Below are 22829 nucleotides of genomic sequence, written 5' to 3' on the forward strand. Positions count from 1 at the left end.
TTTAGGTAGCTTGTTTGTGTGGTAGCCTACATATGCCCATACACAAGGGGCAGGGATGTGATTGGGGTGAGCAGAGACACAGCACAGTGAGTGGCAGCATCCACTTTCTAAAGCAAAAAATGGGGTAATAGGCTGCTCCTATATTCACTAGATTTGTTAGCGATGGGACAGTTTCATTGTCCTGTCATGGAAGAGAACACCCATTCAGGATTTGGGTCAAGGGAAGTTGCCCAAGGGTTTACCCATCTATGGCTTACAAATCCTCTGCATGACTCAGTCTTGAGTTTCCGAGATTTCCTATTTCTGGTTCTCATTTTTTACAACATGAAAGGAACTTGTCTGCATTTAGAAACAGCATATATTGGGAAGTTTTGAAAGATACCTGTTCTGGTTTGGGTCAGCCATCGAAACTGGGCCAACTAGTTTTCATTCTTTCTTTTTTTTTTAGATTTATTCATTTTTATTCAAAAGTCAGAATTACAGAGAGAGAATGAGAGGCAGAGAGAGAGAGAGAGAGAGAGAGGTCTTCCATCTGCTGGTTCACTCCCCAACTGGCTGCAAGGGCCGGGGTCCGCTGGTCCGAAGCCAGGAGCCAGTAGTTTCCTCTGGATCTCCGACGTGGGTGCAGGGGCCCAAGTTCCTGGGCCATCTTCTGCTTTCCCAGGCCATAGCAGAGAGCTGCATCAGAATTGGAGCAGCTGGGTCCAGAACTGGCGCCCATATGGGATGCGGCACTGCAGGTGGCAGTTTTACCCACTATGCCACAGTGTCAGCCCCATGGGCCAATTAGTTTTCAAAGAACTGTGGAGATAATGAAACATTAGAAGACACGTAGACCAGCCAGCGCTGTGGCTCACTAGGCTAATCCTCTGCCTTGCAGCGCTGGCACACCAGGTTCTAGTCCCGGTCGGGGCACCGGATTCTGTCCCGGTTGCCCCTCTTCCAGGCCAGTTCTCTGCTGTGTCCAGGGAGTGCAGTGGAGGATGGCCCAAGTACTTGGGCCCTGCACCCCATGGGAGACCAGGAAAAGTACCTGGCTCCTGCCATCGGATCAGCGCGGTGCGCCGGCCGTGGCGGCCATTGGAGGGTGAACCAACGGCAAAGGAAGACCTTTCTCTCTGTCTCTCTCTCTCTCACTGTCCACTCTGCCTGTCAAAAAATAAAAATTAAAAAAAAAAAAGAAGACACATAGACCTCTGATGAGTAACTCAGAACATGAGTGACTTTAAAGGTTACATAAGGGAAACTTTTTCCCATTTATTTTCCTCCCTCAGTGACTTCATGAAAAGGAAATGTTTTAGAGAGGTCAACATAAGATCAATCATTTAGTTGCTTTCTTTCTCTCTCTGTTAGGTACTTCATTTCTTCCATTAGCATGATTTTCTCTACTTCCTAACTTATGGGTTTACTCAGAAAGGCTAGGTAATGTCAATAATCATTTTATAATTATTATCTGATTATATTATCTTAGAAATTTAATATATCCATCATGACCATTTTATAATTAGCATAAAACCAATTAAAATATCACCTTTTAAAATTTTTATTGATATAAAGAGAACAGATTTCATGTATTTCAGAAGTACAATTCTAAGAAGATACCCATACTTCCTTCTGACTATCCCTCTCTCGATTCCCCCTCCTTTCTTTCTTTCTCTTTTTCTTTAACTTCTTCAAAAACATAATTTTAATCCACTCTATAACCACAGGCTTAATGCATACTAACCATAATTAAAATATCTTCTTAATCATAAAACTTTATCTACTTTTTTTCTTCCAACTTTTGTTCCTTCTCTCCCATTCACTTTAAATTTCAGAACTGAGGGGGCCGAAACTGTCCCGTGGCCAATTCTGAAGTTTTCTTTCAATTCTAGTGAATATGGGAGCATCCTATTATTCCATTTCTGCTTTAGAAAGTGAATGCTGCTGGGAGACCAGGAGAGGCACCTGGCTCCTGGCTTTGGATCAGCGTGGTGCGCCAGCTGCAGCGCACCGGCCGCAGTGGCCATTGTGGGGTGAACCAATGGAAAAGGAAGACCTTTCTCTCTGTCTCTCTTTCTCACTGTCCACTCTGCCTGTCCAAAAAAATAAAAAAAGTAAAAAAGAAAGTAGTGGATGCTGCCATTCACCCTGCTGTGTCCCTGCTCACTCCAGCCACTTCCCTGCTCCATGTGTATTGGCCCATGTAGATGTTTTTGACTCGTGCCATGGTTTCAAAGTTTTTGCAATTTATTCTTGAATCAAAGAACTACATCTTGTTAGGATAAATACAGTTGTAACTGTAAAAGTGTTCAGAATCTTGAATGGGGAGGATTCAGGGGTCATTAATAACCAAAGGAAACGTTACTCTCTTAGCACAGGTACTGGCTATACATGGGAAGGTCTTTGTGAGAGAGTCATCCTTCAAAACCTGAAGTTTATTTTCCATTGAACAAAGTAAAAGGGCACAGTCAGGACTATAGGTTGAGTGTAAACAATGGGAATTGTGCATTGTCTGATATAAGGGAATGATACAGAAATACAGCTCTGACTCTCAAATACTTTCCAGGAAAATAAAACAGAATTTGGCCTATTAGATTGGAAGTCCGGTTGGGCTATGATCCTTATTCAAGTTTTGCAGCTGTCCTGAGATTCTGAGTTCACAGAAGTTAGTCCAAGGTTTCTCTTCAGTTTATGAGCCATGTAGCTATGCCCTTTCTCATTTTGTCATGTCCAAGAGGTCACAAGATCCAGAAAAACCTAATTAGTTGTTTGCCTTAGCCAGATGGAGACTAACTCCCAAGGAGAATTGAGACCCATCTTTCTCTTCATTTGTTTATTCCTTTTTTTCAATGTTATTTAAGGAATACAAACTTCATGCATTTCATATATACAAATTGAGGAACATAGTGATTCTTCCCACCCTACCCTCCCTCCTGACCATACTCCTACACTTATTCCTCCACCCTTATTCCCATTCTTATTTTTTTTTTGCAAAGATCTATTTTTAGTTAACTTTATACTCATAAACTTGCTAAGAGCTGTAGAGAAAAAAAGATTTATTGATAGAGCATAACTGATCTTAGAAAAACTATCAGCACAATAAAAATCAAATTGTAGAAGAGAAATTAATTCCTTTCACCACATTAGTATCCTTTCTTGGCAAATAAGTCTCTAGGAAAGTGACATCAGTGTGGTGGAGAATTTGCCTTCTTAATCAGAAGAGTTATTTCAGAATCCTTTTCTGTGTGAGGTGGTTGATTCCAAGAGAATTCTTTCAGTTCAGTTTCCTTTAAAAAGAAAAACAGATTTGGGGAGAAAATGGAGACGCTGAGGAAACTGTGAATTACCCTTTTTTTTTTTGAATTTCATATCTGAAGGAAGAGCTCTATTTCTCAATAAACTTAATTTTTTCAAATTTTTAAAAATTAAAGCCTCCAAGAATTAAGAGGGTAGGAGTAGGAATAAAAAGATGGGAGGGAAGAAAGAGCTATGTCCCAAGAGGATTGGCTGCATGTTGTGGTTGAGAGGTAAAGCAAAGATAAATCCAGGGCCTGTGTGTGTGGGTACCTGAGTCACCTTGACAGGGAAAAATGTTGAGGGCAACTTGTTTCTGGAAGGTGGTGGTAGGATGGGCAAAGGATATAAAGTAGAATCTTGGTATTTGTAGGTAAAACTTTTTGTGACATTGGGTGTTCAGCAGTGCCATTACACCATTTCTTGATGTATTAATTTATAATAGAGAATAATAACTCCCTCCATGAGTTGTGAGGATCAAAAGAGACATCATTCATGAAATGCTTAGAGAGAATGATTATAGTCATCATCATAATAAGCTGTTAAGCAAAGATGGAGAAATTATTTGGGCCAAATTTTGCTGTAAGATTTTTAGAAACTACAAGTACTTCAGTTCTCCAGTGGCTAGCAGGGAGTGCTGAGTGAGGTACAGATGCTGTATGAAGTAAGCAGTAATCCTACCTTATCTGGCAGATGAGGAGATCGAAATAAAAAGTGAAATGAAGCAGCTTGCTGGAGGTTCCATTGGAACATAGGTCAGAACAGCTCAGATAGTCAGATTCCAGAATGTAACCCCAATTTCTCTCTTCTAGAGACACCTGGGTAAAATTCAAACTGACAGTTCTACAAGACTGGAGTGCAGTAGTGAATTTTCAGTTATTGAGTGATCCTATTTCTGCACCAGTGTCTCAGTTAGTGAAACTCATAAATTTGAGAATGCTCAAAGAATACTAGGGAAAGTCAGTGGGTCTATGAGCATAAAAGAAAGGCTTTAACAATTGTTATATAAGTTTATAAAGACAATGGTCAGTTATTTAAAATACCTATGCACATATGGCTCACTAGTACAATCATAATTTCAGGTCTTTTGAGCTCTTTAATGTGAATTTATTTGACAGCTTTTTAGGCACCTATCGTAAATCAAACACTATGAGGCTTTCGATACTGAAGGAGAAAATCATCACTTCTCTTACCAAGTGTATCAAGTAGTGGAAAAATAGGATGACTGAAATGCAAGTACAATACATCAGTATAATCAACAGTTGGAGAGGTAAGCAGTGTTCAATAACTGTGGCAGGAGGGTTGAATTTAATTATACAATGTGCCGGGGGTGAATATCAGATGAACCTGGAGAAGTGAGCAGCAGTCAGGTGGTGAAGGCCATCTGGGAAACCATGAGAGGTTTCATGTCTCTCTTGAGAGCAGTGGAAGCTGTTGATGTGATTTAACAGCAAAGGGCTGTGGTCTAGCAGCAGCTTGCAATAAAGAAGTCCCATGCTCACAATGGTTTGACTTAGGAATTTACAACTCTATGGTGGTGTAGAAGTATACCTGTACAACTATATTGTTTTTCACTTGCACTATAACATAAATTACATGAAATATTTAATACTTTATTATTAATTGGCTTTGTGTGTAGTAATTTTTCCCAACTGTAAGCAACTATAAGTATTCTGAGTATGTTTACGGTGGACTAGGCTAGGCTAGTCTAGGATGTTACTAGGTCAGGTGTACTAAATGCATTTTCAACTTGAGATATTTTCAACTTATGATGAGTTTATCAGGATGTAACACCATTATTAATTGAGGAACATATCTATATGTGAAAAATAGCAATATGCTGGCATAGTGCTATTCCTGAGGAGACTTTGGGGAGTACATTATTATTTCCTTCAAAGTTTTTTCAATATAAGGTAAACAAATTCATGTATTTCATATATACAGATTTAGGAACATAGTGACACTTTCCACTCTACCTTTATCCCCAACCTCCCTCCTCCTTCCTTTCTTATTTTTCTTTTAATTTTTATAATATTTTCAGTTTACTTTTTAATCATAATATTAAGTAAGTAAAGAATTCAACAAAACAAACACTGTTTCTCAGCAGTAGAGACAAGGGCTGTAAACAATAATCAAATTTAAAAATGTCAATACATTCTGTTTTTGGTACTCTATTACCACAAATCAGGGAAAACATGTGATATTTGTCTTTTTGGGACTGGCCTATTTCATTAAGTATAATGATTTTTACTTGTATCCATTTTGTTGCAAATGACAGGATTTCATTTTCTTTATGGCTGATTAGTATTCAATAGTGTGTGTGTGTGTGTGTGTGTGTATGTATATATATATATATACACACACACCACATTTTCTTTATCTGGTCATTGGTTAAAGAATGATTCCATATCTTAGCTATTGTGTATTGAGCTACAATAAACATGGGGGTACACGTAACTCTTTTCAGATGCTGATTTCATTTCCTTTGGGTAAATTCCCAGGAGTGGGATGGCTGGATCATATAGTAGGTCTGTATTCAACTTTCTGAGGAATCTCTATACTTTCTTCAATAATGGCTGTGTTAGTTTACATTCCTACCAACAGTGTATTAGGGTGTCTTTCCCCCCACATCCTCACCAGGATTTATTATTATTCTATTTCTGTATGAGAGCCATTCTTACTGGGGTGAGGTGAAATCTCACTGTGATTTTGATATATATTTCCCTGATGGCTACTGATCCTGAGCATTTTTTTCATGTATCTGCTGGCCATTTGAGTTTCCTCTTTTGTAAAATGCCTAAGTCCTTGGGCCCCTGCACCCATGTGGGAGACCCAGAAGAAGCTCCTGACTCCTCGCTTCAGGTCAGCGCAGCTCCGGCTGTTGTGGCCATCTGGGGAGTGAACCAGCAGTTGGAAAACCTCTCTCTCTCTGTGTCTACCTCTCTCTATAACTCTGCCTTTCAAATAAATAAACAAATCTTTACAAAAAAGAAGTCTTTGCTTATGCCAATGTCTTGCAGAGTTTCCCTAATGTTTTCTTCCAGTAATTTGATGATATCAGGTCATAGATTTAAATCCTTTATCCATTTTGAGTTGATTTTTCTATAAGGAAAGGGAGAGGTCTTTTTCATACTTATGCATGTGGAGATCCAATTTTGCCAGCAGGTTTTATTAATGATTCAATCCCTGTCTTATATATTTTTTAAAGATTTATTTATTTATTTGAAAGTCAGAGTTGCACAGAGAGAGGAGGAGAGGCAGACACACACACATACACACACACACAGAAACAGAGAGAGAGAGAGAGAGAGAGAGAGAGAGAGACAGAGAGAGAGGTTTTCCATCTGCTGATTCACTCCCTAATTGGTCACAAAGGTCACAGCTGCACTGATCCAAAGGCAGGAGCCAGGAGCTTCTTCCAGGTCTCCCACATGGGTGCAGGGGCCCAAGGACTTGGACCATCCTCCACTGCTTTCCCAGGCCATAGCAGAGAGCTGGATCAGAAGAGGAGCAGTAGGGATTGGAACTGGTGCTCATATGGGATGCTGGCGCTTCAGGTCAGGGCTTCAACCCGCTGCACCACAGTGCCAGCTCCTTATTTTTTTATTTTTATTTTTTAAGATTTTGTATTTATTTTCTTGAATGGTAGAGTTACAGAGAAGCAGTGACACACACACACACACACACACACACACACACACAGAGAGAGAGGTCTTCCATCTGCTGGTTCACTCCCCAAATGGCTGCAATGGCCGGTGCTGCACTAATCTGAAGTGAGGATCCAGGAGCTTCTTCCGGGTCTCCTGGTGGTGCTGCAGGCCAGGGCTTTAACCTGCTGCACCACAGCACTGCCCCTCACCCCCCCCCCCTTTTTTTTAAATTTGAGAGGTAGAGCCACAGACAGAGAGAAGAAGAGACCGAAAATTCTTTTCTCTGGTTCACTCCCCAAATGGCTGCAACGCCCAGCTGGAGCTGGGCCAATCCAAGGCCCAGAGCCAGGATCTTCTTCTGGGTCTCCCACGTGGATGCCATTAGCAAAGAGCTCTATTGGAAGAGTGGCAGCCAGAAAATGAACCGGCGCCCAGATGTGATACTGGTGCCAAACGCGGAGGCTTAACCTACTACGCCATAGCGTTCATCTCTAGAGATTCTTAAGTTAATTTCCAGTCTCATTCCATTATAGTCAAGAAAGATGCATGGTATGATTTCAATTTCTATGAAGCTTACACTGGCCACAAAGAGCACAAATGAAAAGCTTGTGCAAATTATGAAGGAGAGAGAAACCAGCACCTTACATTTGATCATGCAGTACCTGTTTTTTGATTAGAACCATTGTGATTTCATTCTGTGCAAGCTTAAGGTCAAGGGTGACCCATCAGATTCTTTCACTGGTCATTTGTCTGATGAGGCAGTTGAAGTTGATTTCTAGTCTTGACTATGCTCTATGATGTTGAGACAAATCAGTCAAATATTGCTGGCCTTGGTTTTTCCTATCTGTACCCATAAAATATTAAAGCTTATGATCATGTAGGTTTCCACTAAGCTCTAGTATTTACCTTGCATAGTTTGAAATTTCAAACTTTCTAGTCTGGTGTGAAGGGTACAATTTTTACAATGCTCTCTATTTTTGATTATGTTTCCTTTTCCTCTTCTGGGTGGTTTTAAGGGTGGCTCTTGTTGCAAAAAGAGAATAGGATACTCAAACTGAAGGGAAATTCAGAGCCTGTTTTCGTCCACCCCACATTTGACCAGCAAGAACACTGAGACTGCCGAATTATACCATGTTCAAATTTCAGAAACTGGTCAGCAGCAGAGTCAAGTCCAGCGCTATGGGAGTTCCTAATATCAACAACATGTTCTTTCTGCTGTGTTGGGGATCCTGTTCCTCACCTCTGCTAGGTGATGTGGGGTGGCATACCAGGTGATAAATGGAGAAAAATGTCAGGAACTCTGGGGATTTCAGATAATCTTAAGTAGAAGTAATTCTATCATTGCCAAGTTGGGCTGCTGTTCATTTTTCTGGCTTCATATTGCTTTAAAAATTTTTTTCTTGGCTCCCTTTCTCTACCTGAATGTTTCTTTCTTCTGTAGCTATGTTTTCTAGTTTCTCTAAAAGAAAAATTCCTTTTCTTCCCCCCATTCCCCAATTCCAGTTATTTACACTAGCAACAAAATGATCTTTCTCTTAGTTAAGGAAGCTGGCAGCCTCCAATCTGCAGCCGTTAGATAGCCAGCTAATTAAGGGGAAAGCAGGTGTGGATGGTCTATTCAGCCTGTAAGTAAGTGCCAAAAATTAAAGTTATTGGTCTGTGAGTGCTAGCAGGTGGAAGCATTGCTTTCTACCTTTAATCCAGCAGGGGAGAAAAAGGGGGTTAGAAGGCCTAAGGGTAGGGAGGAAAAATTACTTTTCATACTAAAAGCTCTTCAAAGAGAAAGTGTGTATTTCTAAATCATTGTCTTGTTTGGGATTAATCCTAAAGACATATAATTGCCTGCCCTAAGAGTGTAATATTTTCAGAGCAGGGCTCTGTGCACTGGACGGCCTGGGCAGAAATAATTCATGGTCTCAAGCTGATACTTACCAGCAAAACTCACGATTGACTGCAGACGTAAGTGCCTGTGTTCTTTTGTGATTTCTCGTTTTCATTTCTTACATATGCTCAAATGCTCAGAGTTCTCTATCTGAAAACAACTCACTTAAATGCTAGGAAAAATGATCTATTGTTTCTCTACTTAATGCATTACTTAATGAAGCGACTTGGAAATAAAATTTATACGAGGAAATGAGTTCCTGGGAGCATCCTTCTCCCTATGTCATTTCTTTTTCTATTCCAGATTTTCCTCTCCCTCCCTTGGGTTTAATAATTTATTTTAGCATTTTTTTGACTGGAGGACATTTTTCAGTCAGATGTTGAGGCAGAAGATCACAAAAGCATCATACGTTATGTATTCAAAATACATTAATATAAGGCTGAAATGCTAACCCATACAATATAATAATTATAGTTGTATCTGCATTGAAATTATACACATGGCTTTGTAATCATGCTCATTAATTTAGATCCAAATGAAGCAAAATTATTCTGCATGGCTGCTGAGTTAATTTATGTGATATAAGTAAAGAAAAGTTAAATAAAGTGTGATGGAAAAATGAGATTGCTACCAGGCAATTAGATCCTGCAGAAGAGGCTCACTCATCTCCTGAGGCTTCCTGGCCATACTTTTCTGAAAAAATTATTCATGTTATGGCAAAAATTTGTCCTTATTAAGACGGTCTCTTAGAATGTCTTAATTGAACTTCTAAAATATCTTCTTCACTGCTGAATTTTTGTGGGGAGCAATAATTCAGCAATGTGATAGATTATTTTGCTTGGAATTAGTCAAGCATCCAGGTAAAAGAATGCAACAATTTCTCTTATGACATGAATCTAAGTTTCTGGCAGAATGGGAAAAATTCTGTATTATAGTCAGTGGTATTTTTAGGGGCTTATACATCTTACAAGTATAGTACATGTTGTACTTCATTTCAATTATAGAAAGAGGTGGGCTTTTTTTAAATTAAGAAGGTAAAACATGTTACCTTGATTTTCTAGTTGTGTCACATGTATGTATTATATGTTTTAGGTCATAGTCCACTGTTTTCTACCTTTCTCCAGTCCATTTCAAGGTATTTGAGACTGGCTATTAGTTTCAATTTTGTGATCAGTAGGATTGTAGTGTATGTTACTAGACAGAGGAGTGATATATATATATATATATATATATATGACCGATTTTGATTCTAAATGCCATTTGAAGACAGGTAGCCAGAAAACCTCTGTTCCTCATTTAAACTTTCATTGCTGTGAGAAAAATAGATTCAACTCAATTAGAAAAACTCACTGACCTGCATCTTGGGGATGTGAAGATAAATAAGACATGGCCTCAAACTTCCTGGCTGCTTGAATGTAGCAGACTAAAAGATAATTTAAAAGAAGACATGCTAAAAAGCTGAAAAACTAACAGAAGTATGCAGAAGATTCCAAGTACAGAGGAGAAATCTGGAGAGAAATGGTTCAAATCAAAGAGGGGTTGAAGTGAGGGCAAACTCTATGAATAAAGTGACCTTAGATATTGATCTTGAAGGAAGGCAAGGGCTCTGAAAGGCAGAGGGGACAAAGAGAGGGGATGGAGGGGTAGTAATGAGACAAAGTCATGCAAGGGGCAGGAGTGTGATATACTACAGGCAATCATGAGGGTTAGTTTGGGAATCTAGAGAAGTATAATAGGATAACATTGTAGGGACTTAAAAAATCATTTTATTAAAAAAGCAAAATGGATTTTTAATAGGGGGGAGGAGGCAAGATGGCGGAATAGGAAGGGGGCACACTGATAGTCCGGGGAGAGATAGTTTAATAAAAGTGGAGATACTGCAGGTTCAAGGAAGAGTAGGGGAGGAAACAGCAGAAGAAACTCTTCCGGAACGCATGATTCACAGTGGACCTGTGTGGAGAGCATGGGAGCCCACAGTTCAGGACACCAGCAGCAGACTCAACACACCAGCGCTGGAACGCGAGGTGAGCCGAACCTCAATAGCCCGAGACACCGGCAGGCAAGCGGAGAGAGGAGACTAGAGGGAACGACCCCCGGGGGGGTAGTTCACCAGGCTAACTGGAAGGGAGAGAGAGAGAGAAAAAAAAAAAGGTGACTGGTACGGACACGGGTTTCTCTCTCTCCGCTCACCTCTCAAGGGCGAGCAAGACAAAGAGCAGGCGCCATCTTGGACATACGTCATAAGCAGAGCGACCTCAGGTCTGCACCGGCCCTGAGCCTAGCAGAAAAACCTGACTCTGGGTGGGGCGAATTAACAGGAGATTAGGACCTAGTACATTTGTGGTGCTACTGAACTGAGACTGTGAAAAAGAGACGGTGGGGGAGAGAACTCACGGAATTCACGTGAGCACTCTCCAGAGACGCTACAATTCCATAACTTTGGCAACCCAGTGGGAGACTGAAGGAGAATTTGAGCCCACTCTGAGGGCCGAACAGATTCCCTGTGTGGTCCTTGGGAAAGAGCTTCTGATCTCTGGCTCCTGTGGGTATATCATTTGCCTGCTAACTACCTCCAACTTCGTTCAGCTGTGCGGAATTACTTCCTTTTTGAATCAAAAAAAGAAAGAGAGAGAAAGAGAGAGATTTACCACGCCTAACCTGGGAGTGTCACCTTTGGCACACCAAACAGAGCTCTCAGGCCACACCCATCTCAAGCCCTAAGGCTCCATCAAAAACAGATAGTCCACTTAATCTAGAGTCATAGTATAACAAGAAAAAGCACCACAGTGAAGAAACCAAATATCTCCAATATGACAAATAACAGACTCAAAAACCGAGGTAATAAAAACAAGGAAGTCACCATGACGCCCTCAAATGAAAAAGACACCCCAATTCAAGATTATGAAGATGATGACATAGAAGAAATGCAAGAAGCAGATCTCAAAAAATTGATAAGAACATTAAGAAGTTCTCAAAAACAAATTCTTGAACTACAGAAATCCTTAATGGACAAGATAGAAAATCTCTCTCATGAAAATGAAATATTAAGGAGGAATCAAAATGAAACGAAACAACTAGTACAACAGGAAACTGTGATAGTGACTGAAGTGAAGAATTCAATAGATCAAATGAAAAACACAATAGAGAGCCTTACAAACAGAATGGGTGAAGCAGAAGAGACAATATCGGACTTAGAAGACAGAGAACAGGAAAGGATACAGTCAGACCAAAGAAAAAAAGAGGAAATTAGAAATCTAAAACATATTGTCGGGAATCTTCAGGATACTATTAAAAACCCAACATTCGGGTTCTAGGAGTTCCTGAAGGCATGGAGAGGGAGAAAGGATTAGAAGGCCTTTTTAGTGAGATATTAGCAGAAAATTTCCCAGGTTTGGAGAAGGACAGAGAAATCCTAGTACAGGAAGCTCACAGAACCCCTAATAAACACGACCAAAAGAGATCCTCACCACGACACGTTGTAATTAAACTCACCACAGTGAAACATAAAGAAAAGATCCTAAAATGTGCAAGAGAGAAACGTCAGATTACTCTCAGAGGATCTCCAATCAGACTCACAGCTGACTTCTCATCAGAAACTCTACAAGCTAGGAGGGAATGGCGAGATATAGCCCAGGTACTAAGAGAGAACAACTGCCAGCCCAGAATATTATATCCTGCAAAGCTATCATTTGTGAATGAAGGTGAAATAAAGACTTTTCATAGCAAACAGAAATTGAAAGAATTTGTTGCCACTTGTCCAGCCCTGCAAAAGATGCTTAAAGATGTGTTACACACAGAAACACAGAAACACGGTCATCAATATGAAAGAAGGTAAAGGAAGGAAACCAAGGAAGGAAAGCTCACAGCAAAAGATCACAGGGAATTCAAAGCATATATTAGAACTTATCTTTGGCAAATGGCAGGGCAAAGTTACCACTTATCATTAGTCACATTGAACGTGAATGGCCTGAACTGTCCAGTTAAAAGACACCGATTGGCTGATTGGGTTAAGGAACAAAACCCATCTATTTGCTGCTTACAAGAAACATATCTTTCCAATAAGATCCATACAGACTGAAAGTGAAAGGCTGGAAAAAGATATACCATGCCAACAGAAATGAAAAAAGAGCGGGCGTAGCCATCTTAATATCGGACAACATAAACTTTACCACAAAAACTGTTAAGAGAGACAAAGAGGGGCACTATATCATGATTAAGGGATCAATTCAACAAGAAGATATAACAATTATCAATGTATATGCACCTAACTACAAGGCACCAGTTTATCTAAAAGATTTATTAACGGACTTAAAGGGAGACTTAGACCCCAATACAATAGTACTGGGGGACTTCAATACTCCACTCTCAGAAATAGACAGATCTATAGGACAGAAGATCAACAAGGATACAGTAGATTTAAACGACACTATAGCCCAAATGGATCTAACAGATATATACAGAACTTTTAATCCTACAGCTAAAGATTTTACATTCTTCTCAGCAGTACATGGAACCTTCTCTAGGATTGACCACATACTAGGCCATAAAGCAAGTCTCAGCAAATTCAAAAGAATTAGAATCATACCATGCAGCTTCTCAGACCATAAAGGAATGAAGTTGGAAATTAGCAACTCAGGAATCCCTAGAGCATATGCAAACACATGGAGATTGAACAACATGCTCCTGAATGAAAAATGGGTCATAGAAGAAATCAAAAGAGAAATAAAAAACTTTCTGGAAGTAAATGAGGATAACAGCACAACATACCAAAACTTATGGGACGCAGCAAAAGCAGTGTTAAGAGGAAAGTTTATAGCAATAGGTGCCTACATCAAGAAATTGGAAAGGCACCAAATAGATGAGCTTTCAATTCACCTCAAGGATCTAGAAAACCTACAGCAAACCAGACCCAAATCTAGTAGGAGAAGAGAAATAATTAAAATCAGAGAAGAAATCAACAGGATTGAATCAAGAAAAACATTCCAAAAAATCAGCCAAACGAGGAGCTGATTTTTTGAAAAAATAAACAAAATTGACACCCCATTGGCCCAACTAACTAAAAAAAGAAGAGAAAAGACCCAAATCAATAAAATCAGAGATGAAAAAGGAAATGTAACAACAGACACCACAGAAATAAAAAGAATCATCAGAAATTACTACAAGGACTTGTATGCCAGCAAACAGGGAAACCTATCAGAAATGGATAGATTCCTGGACACATGCAACCTACCTAAATTGAACCAGGAAGACATCGAAAACCTAAACAGACCCATAACTGAGACAGAAATTGAAACAGTAATAAAGTCCCTCCCAACAAAGAAAAGCCCAGGACCAGATGGATTCACTGCTGAATTCTACCAGACATTTAAAGAAGAACTAACTCCAATTCTTCTCAAACTATTCAGAACAATCGAAGAAGAGGGAGTCCTCCCAAATTCTTTCTATGAAGCCAGCATCACCTTAATTCCTAAGCCGGAAAAAGATGCAGCACTGAAAGAGAATTACAGACCAATATCCCTGATGAACATAGATGCAAAAATCCTCAATAAAATTCTCGCCAATAGAATGCAACAACACATCAGAAAGATCATCCACCCAGACCAAGTGGGATTTATCCCTGGTATGCAGGGATGGTTTAATGTGTGCAAGACAATCAATGTGATACACCACATTAACAGACTGCAGAAGAAAAACCATGATTATCTCAATAGATGCCGAGAAAGCATTTGATAAAATACAACACCCGTTCATGATGAAAACTCTAAGCAAACTGGGTGTGGAAGGAACATTCCTCAATACAATCAAAGCAATCTATGAAAAACCCACAGCCAACATCCTATTGAATGGGCAAAAGCTGGAAGCATTTCCACTGAGATCTGGTACCAGACAGGGATGTCCACTGTCACCACTGCTGTTCAATATAGTTCTGGAAGTTCTAGCCAGAGCTATTAGGCAAGAAAAAGAAATTAAAGGGATACAAATTGGGAAGGAAGAACTCAAACTATCCCTCTTTGCAGATGACATGATTCTTTATTTAGGGGACCCAAAGAACTCTACTAAGAGACTATTGGAACTCAAAGAAGAGTTTGGCAAAGTAGCAGGGTATAAAATCAATGCACAAAAATCAACAGCCTTTGTACACACAGGGAATGCCATGGCTGAGGAAGAACTTCTAAGATCAATCCCATTCACAATAGCTACAAAAACAAACAAATACCTTGGAATAAACTTAACCAAAGACGTCAAAGATCTCTACGATGAGAATTACAAATTCTTAAAGAAAGAAACAGAAGAGGATACCAAGAAATGGAAAAATCTTCCATGCTCATGGATTGGAAGAATCAATATCATCAACATGTCCATTCTCCCAAAAGCAATTTATAGATTCAATGCAATATCAATGAAGATTCCAAAGACATTCTTCTCAGATCTGGAAAAAATGGTGCTGAAATTCATATGGAGGCACAAGAGACCTCGAATAGCTAAAGCAATCTTGTACAACAAAAACAAAGCTGGAGGCATCACAATACCAGATTTCGGACATACTACAGGGCAGTTGTAATCAAAACAGCATGGTACTGGTACAGAAACAGATGGATAGACCAATGGAACAGAATTGAAACACCAGAAATCAATCCAATCATCTACAGCCAACTTATATTTGATCAAGGATCTAAAACTAATTCCTGGAGCAAGGACAGTCTATTCAATAAATGGTGCTGGGAAAATTGGATTTCCACGTGCAGAATCATGAAGCAAGACCCCTACCTTACACCTTACACAAAAATCCACTCAACATGGATTAAAGACCTAAATCTACAACCTGACACCATCAAGTTACTAGAGAACATTGGAGAAACCCTTCAAGATATTGGCACAGGCAAAGAATTTCTGGAAAAGACCCGGGAGGCACAGGCAGTCAAAGCCAAAATCAACTATTGGGATTGCATCAAATTGAGAAGTTTCTGTACTGAAAAAGAAACAGTCAGGAGAGTGAAGAGACAACGGACAGAATGGGAAAAAATATTTGCAAACTATGCAACAGATAAAGTGTTAATAACCAGAATCTACAAAGAGATCAAGAAACTCCACAAAAACAAAACCAACAACCCACTTAAGAGATGGGCCAAGGACCTCAATAGACATTTTTCAAAAGAGGAAATCCAAATGGCCAACAGACACATGAAAAAATGTTCAGGATCACTAGCCATCAGGGAAATGCAAATCAAAACCACAATGAGGTTTCACCTTACCCCGGTTAGAATGGCTCCCATACAGAAATCTACCAGCAACAGATGCTGGCGAGGATGTGGGGAAAAAGGGACACTAACCCACTGTTGGTGGGAATGTAAACTGGTAAAGCCACTATGGAAGTCAGTCTGGAGATTCCTCAGAAACCTGAATATAACCCTACCATACAACCCAGCCATCCCACTCCTTGGAATTTACCCAAAGGAATTTAAATTGGCAAACAAAAAAGCGGTCTGCAGCCTAATGTTTATTGCAGCTCAATTCACAATAGCTAAGACCTGGAACCAACCTAAATGCCCATCAACGATAGAGTGGATAAAGAAATTATGGGATATGTACTCTTTAGAATACTATACCGCAGTAAGAAACAACGAAATCCAGTCATTTGCAACAAAATGGAGGAATCTGGAACACATCATGCTGAGTGAAATAAGCCAGTCCCAAAGGGACAAATACCATATGTTCTCCCTGATCGGTGACAACTGACTGAACACCAAAAAGGAAACCTCCTGAAGTGAAATGGACACTATGGGAAACGGTGACTTGATCAGCATAGCCCTGACTGTTAATGAACAACTTAATACATTATCCCTCTTAGTAGTTTTTTTGTCTGTTCTACTTAATATGACTGGTTTAATTCTGTAATTAATACACAGTTATTCTTAAGTGTTGAAAATTAACTGAAATGTGATCCCTGTTAAGCATAAGAGTGGGAATAAGAGAGGGAAGAGATGTATAATTTGGGACATGCTCAAGCTGACTTGCCCCAAATGGTAGAGTTAGAAACTTACCAGGGGATTCCAATTCAATCCCATCAGGGTGGCATGTACCAATGCCATCTCACTACTCCAAGTGATCAATTTCAGTTCACAATTGATCATAATGAAAGGACTAAGAGTCAAAGGGAGCACATAGACAAGTCTAGTACCTGCTAACACTAACCGATAGAATAAATAAAGGGGAGAGTGATCCAACATGGGAAGTGAGATACTCAGCAGACTCATAGAATGGCAGATGTCCTAAATAGCACTCTGGCCTCAGAATCAGCCCTAAAGGCATTCGGATCTGGCTGAAAAGCCCATGAGAGTATTTCAGGCATGGAAAGCCAAGACACTCTGGCAGAAGATCTCTGTGAGTGAGATCCCAGTGGAAAGAACAGGTCTTCAAAGAAGGAGGTACCTTTCTCTGAAGGAAGGAGAGAACCTCCACTTTGACTATGACCTTGTCTAAATAAGATAAGAGTCTGAGAACTCAGAGGGCTTCCATAGCCTTGGAAACTCATGACTGGAGCATAGGGAGATTACTGATGCCATAGACAGGAGTGTCAATTGGTAAAGTCAACAACAGGAGTCACTGTGTACTTACTCCTCATGTAAGATCTCTGTCCTTAATATGCTGTACATTGAGATTTAATGCTATAACGAGTACTCAAACAATACATTTCACTTTGTGTTTCTATGGGGGTGCAAACTGTTGAAATCTTTACTTAATGCATACTAAACTGATCCTCTGTAAAAAAAAAAAAGAAATTATCAATTAACAACTTGACTCTCATTGGGATTAAACATGACAATAGGTCTGATCTGATTTCATCATCATTTAAAAAAATCATCTATTATTTTTCACTTTATGTTTCTGTGTGGGAGCAAACTGTATACTAAGCTGGTCTTCTGTATATTAAGATAATCGAAAATGAATCTTGATGTGAATGGAAGGGGAGAGGGAGTGGGAAAGGGGAGGGTTGTGGGTGGGAGGGACGGTATGGGGGGGAAGCCATTGTAATCCATAAGTCGTACTTTGGAAATTTATATTCATTAAATAAAAGTTAAAAAAAAAACAAAAAAAAGCAAAATGATAGGAAGACAGAGAGAGAAAGAGAACTTCCATCTTTTGGTTCACTCCCCAAGTGGCTACAATTGCTGGAGCTGGGCCAGACCAAAGCCAGGAGCCTTGAACTCTATCCAGGTACACCATATGTGTGGCGGGGATCCAATTACTTGAAGCATCTTCCGCTGCTTTATCAGGTGTGTTAGCAATGAGCTGGATTGGACGTGTAGCAGCTGGGACTTGAACCAGTATTCTGATATGGGATACTGGCATCACAAGTGGCAGCCTTAACCTGCTGCACTACAATGCTGGTCTCAATATTGTGGGGGATTTTTTTTTTGACAGGCAGAGTGGACAGTGAGAGAGACAGAGAGTCAGAGAGAAAAGTCTTCCTTTATCGTTTATTTATCTTCCAGTGGCCGCTTCCAGTGCACCGCGCTGATCCAAAGCCAGGAGCCAGGTGCTTCCTCCTGTTTTGTGGGTGCAGGGCCCAAGGACCTGGGCCATCCTCCACTGCACTCCCGGGCCACAGCAGAGAGCTGGACTGGAAGAGGGCAACTGGGACAGAATCCAGTGCCCAGACAGGGACTAGAACCCGGTGAGCTGGCGCTGCAGGCCGAGGATTAGCCTATTGAGCCACGGCCCCAGCAGTGGGGGATTTTGAAGGCTTGTTTGAGGCATTTTTATTTGACTCAGAAGCTAGGAAGGGATATTGAACATGTGTGAGCAGGTAGATGTGGTCAGTGTTGCAAAGGGTAGTTGACATCAGGGATATGTTGGAGGCTGGGAGGTCATGAGGACATTATGGTAATTACCCAGGCAAATGTCAATTATCAGTTAAGCCGGAAAGATGTCTATAGGAATGAGAACAAGGAGACTAACAGGGGAATTTACTGACTCTACTAGTTGGATGTTGGGGGAGGGGAAAGGAGAAGGAAGAGAAAGATGGTAATGCTTTTAAAGGAAATCCAAAAGACTTGCAGATTTTGGTGGCATACTAAATTAGATTTTACATGTATGCTTTCTGAGGTGTCTCTGGAACACCTAGGAAAAGGTGTCTAGAAGTTAGTTGGAAATATAGATTAGAGCTACTTAGAGAACTTGACTCTAGGGAAGCACTTTGTGAAGCCAAGCTCATGATAGTAATATTTGAAACCATGAGAGTGAATGGCATTGCTCATAGAGAAAAAAAAGAGTAAGAGAAAAGCAAAATCTAATGACTTTTGAGGGATATTTCTTTACTTAGGGAAAGGAGAATTGAGAGGAGTAATTAGAGACATGGACTACTATGAGATGATGTCAGTTCAGTGTAGTAAATGGGTCAAATAGGGTACAGACTGCCTGGAAGGAGGACAGAGCCATAGCTATTGAGTTTTGTCTTTTGAAGGTCATTTATCACTTTAATGTGGTTTTGGAGACAGAAAAGAGACTGCACGTGTTCCCCTAATGTACAGTGGTTTATCCTATGGTTTTCTGATGTGCATTCAATAAAAATCATACCTTGAATTTTGAATGTGACCCCTTCTGGGCTAGGAATATGTGATTGAAACCTTTCTTGAGATACTGGGAAGTGGCAGCAAATGTAGCTCCTGGTCAGTGTTGTGATCATGAGAGGAAACAACTAATTCCCTATGGTGTGTTGTGTTACTGAGCTAGGACAGTCAATAGGTTAGCTGTAACAAATTCATTTCTGACTTAGGGTATTTTGATTTTTTTTTAAATTAATTAGTTAAAAAGGATTTATTGGGTCCAGCATTGTGGAGGGATAGAGAGGGTGAGGCAGAGAGAGAGAGAGAGAGAGAGAGATCTTCCATTCACTGGTTCACTCCCCAGAGGGCTGCAGTGGTGGAGCTGGGCTGATCTGAAGCCAGGAGCCAGGAGCTTCCTCCAGGTCTCCCACGTGGGTGTAGGGGCCCAAGGACTTGGGCCTTCCTCAGCTGCTTTCCTAGGTGCACTAGCAGGGAGCTGGATGGGAAGTGGAGTAGACAATGCTTGAATCGGTGCCATTTGGGACACTGGTGTCACAGGTGGCCTATTTACTTTTATGCCACAATGCTAACCCAGACTTACGGTATTTTCAAGTTATGGTGGGTTTATCAGGGTATAATCCCATCATAAGTCAAGGAGTGTCTGTCTAAACTGCTTGAGAGAAAAATGTAATAAGGAAGTAGAGCAATAAGTGCTGGATGGTACTCTTTAAAGGTGAATAAAAAAAGCAATATCTGGAAAAAGGGATATTTTGAAAATATTGGATATAGATCTCTAAACCTTTTTTTTTTTTTTACAGGCAGAGTGGACAGTGAGAGAGAGAGAGAGAGAGAGAGAGAGAAAGGTCTTCCTTTTGCCGTTGGTTCACCCTCCAATGGCCGCCGCGGTCGATCTGAAGGCAGGAGCCAGGTACTTCTCCTGGTCTCCCATGAGGTGCAGGGCCCAAGTACTTGGGCCATCCTCCACTGCACTCCCTGGCCACAGCAGAGAGCTGGCCTGGAAGAGGGGCAACTGGGACAGAATCCGGTGCCCCGACCAGGACTAGAACCCGGTGTGCCGGCGCCGCAAGGCGGAGGATTAGCCTATTGAGCCGCGGCACCGGCCCTAAACCTTTCTTAATAACTTTTCCAGTTCATTTTGATGTAACTCTTTTTATTTATTTATTTATTTATTTATTTATTTATTTATTTGACAGGCAGAGTGGATAGTGAGAGAGAGACAGAGAGAAAGGTCTTCCTTTGCCGTTGGTTCACCCTCCAATGGCCGCCACGGTGGCGCACCGCACTGATCCGATGGCAGGAGCCAGGTACTTTTCCTGGTCTCCCATGGGGTGCAGGGCCCAAGGACTTGGGCCATCCTCCACTGCACTCCCTGGCCACAGCAGAGAGCTGGCCTGGAAGAGGGGCAACCGGGACAGAATCCGGCGCCCCGACCGGGACTAGAACCCGGTGTGCCGGCGCCGCAAGGCGGAGGATTAGCCTAGTGAGCCGTGGCGCCGGCCCTTGATGTAACTCTTTTATTGCTTTCAGTATGAATCTCATTCCACAGTCAATTCCCATCATTTTCTTATATTTTGAGTGTAAGGACATAATTTCTCAGTGGCAAAACTTTCCTCTTGTACACTGACCATGAACATTTTCTTTCTTTGCAAGGACTTCATTTTCATATCGACGCACTGCCTTCTTACTGGTGGGATAAAATATTGGCTGCTACCACTGGCAGAGTTGAAGGTCATGATTCTGGAAGATGGAAACTTATATGCTTATGGGCCGCAGATAGGAGTGCCTTTACTGACACACAATGATAATGAGCAAGTAGCTAAGGACTAGATTTCAAGCTTCCTACCATTCTTCCTGGGGTCTTCCTGTTTTCTTCAGTCAATGGGGCTCCATGCCTCAATCTACTGTGTACCTCTTAAATCGATTTTCTTATAAGAACTAGTTACAGAAGCGATAAAATCTGACCAGTATTTTGGTCAGAGGAGTTAGGAGGGATAAAGAAAGAGAATAAGGACAATAGTTGAGTAGAACAAATGCACATTCCAAATTCATGTGACAAAGCTCCATTTCTATTGTCAGCATAAAGGAACAAAGGTCTGTTGCACCTTGTGCTTTTTTTTTTTTTCCATTTTCTTGATGGTATTTGTCTTTAATATTGCTTTATTTAATATAAAAAGTATGTTGTCAGAGATCCAGATAAGGGTATTATTAAATCTTTTTTCTTAAGACTCCAAAGAGAAGTGGTAATAGTTTCTAGCACTTTTTTTTTATTACTACTTTAACCCTTCAAATAGATTTTATTACTCATCCCAGATTTGAGCCACATGACTTAGGCAATGATGACTTTGGCTTAAGGCATTTGAAAATAAGGCCCTCTTTTGCCTACCAAGGAAGAAACAAAGTTCCAAACATTCTCTAATTCATTATGGGATTGATTGGCAGGAAGTGCTGCCTCAGCAGAAATATTGTAGCTGTTACTGATTTGTATAGACATCAAAAGGAAATGAAGGGAGACCAAAGACTGAATAAAACAGCCATTTCAAGTATAAGTAATTTCAAGAACAAAGTTTTGCTCATTGTTAGTCTCCACAATTTTAGAAAGTTAGTGCCTAGGGTTTTTCCTTCGCCCTTTCTGTTTGTGTACAATTATCTCGAGACTGATTTTCTAGCAAATGATGTGTTCAAAGATGAGAGTAACTCATGAGAATCTGTTTATTCAGTGACTCATTAAAACCACATTCACATTTTTACTATGCTGTATAGTTTTGATTTTCTACATAAAATTGTTAGCCATAGATTTAGATATCGTTATATATATGTTTTGTAATATTTATATTTAATTCTTATGAAGTTTAGCCTATTTCCTTTTGTCTGTTCTAACTTTAACTTTTACTGTTTTAATATAACCCCCTTCCTCTACCTCTATTTCTCTCTCCTTCTATCAGCTCTAGTTCTATACCTTCCTCATAGAAACCTAACTCCCTTGTTCAGAAAACCACATTTAGCTAAAATGAAATACTGTGCCTTGCCAAGCACTGCAACTTTTTAATTTTTTTATTTTGACAGGCAGAGTGGATAGTGAGAGAGAGACAGAGAGAAAGGTCTTCCTTTGCCGTTGGTTCACCCTCCAATGGCCGCCACGGCTGGCGTGCTGCGGCCAGCGCACCGCGCTGATCTGATGGCAGGAGCCAGGTGCTTTTCCAGGTCTCCCATGGGGTGCAGGGCCCAAGCACCTGGGCCATCCTCCACTGCACTCCCTGGCCACAGCAGAGAGCTGGCCTGGAAGAGGGGCAACCGGGACAGAATCTGGCACCCCGAGCGGGACTAGAACCCGGTGTGCCGGCGCCACAAGGCAGATGATTAGCCTAGTGAGCCGTGGCGCCGGCCTGCTCTGCAACTTCTCATGATTCTGTGTTGCCTTATTGTTTCTCCTGTGACATCTGTGCCACCCTGGGA

At 40.7% G+C, this 22829-nt stretch overlaps 1 long non-coding RNA gene across 1 annotated transcript in view; it reads left to right on the top strand.

The window, feature by feature from the left end:
* Positions 1 to 22829, top strand: part of LOC108178872 (uncharacterized) — a 95531-nt gene that overhangs the window by 46861 nt on the left and 25841 nt on the right. Inside the window, exon 5 of the long non-coding RNA XR_016233479.1 lies at positions 4395 to 4546. This is a non-coding gene — a long non-coding RNA (uncharacterized LOC108178872). The remainder of the gene's footprint in view (positions 1 to 4394; positions 4547 to 22829) is intronic.

Source organism: Oryctolagus cuniculus, chromosome 5, assembly GCF_051225735.1.
Source record: "Oryctolagus cuniculus isolate XC-2025 breed Fujian yellow rabbit chromosome 5, ASM5122573v1, whole genome shotgun sequence".
NCBI classification, from domain to species: domain Eukaryota; kingdom Metazoa; phylum Chordata; class Mammalia; order Lagomorpha; family Leporidae; genus Oryctolagus; species Oryctolagus cuniculus.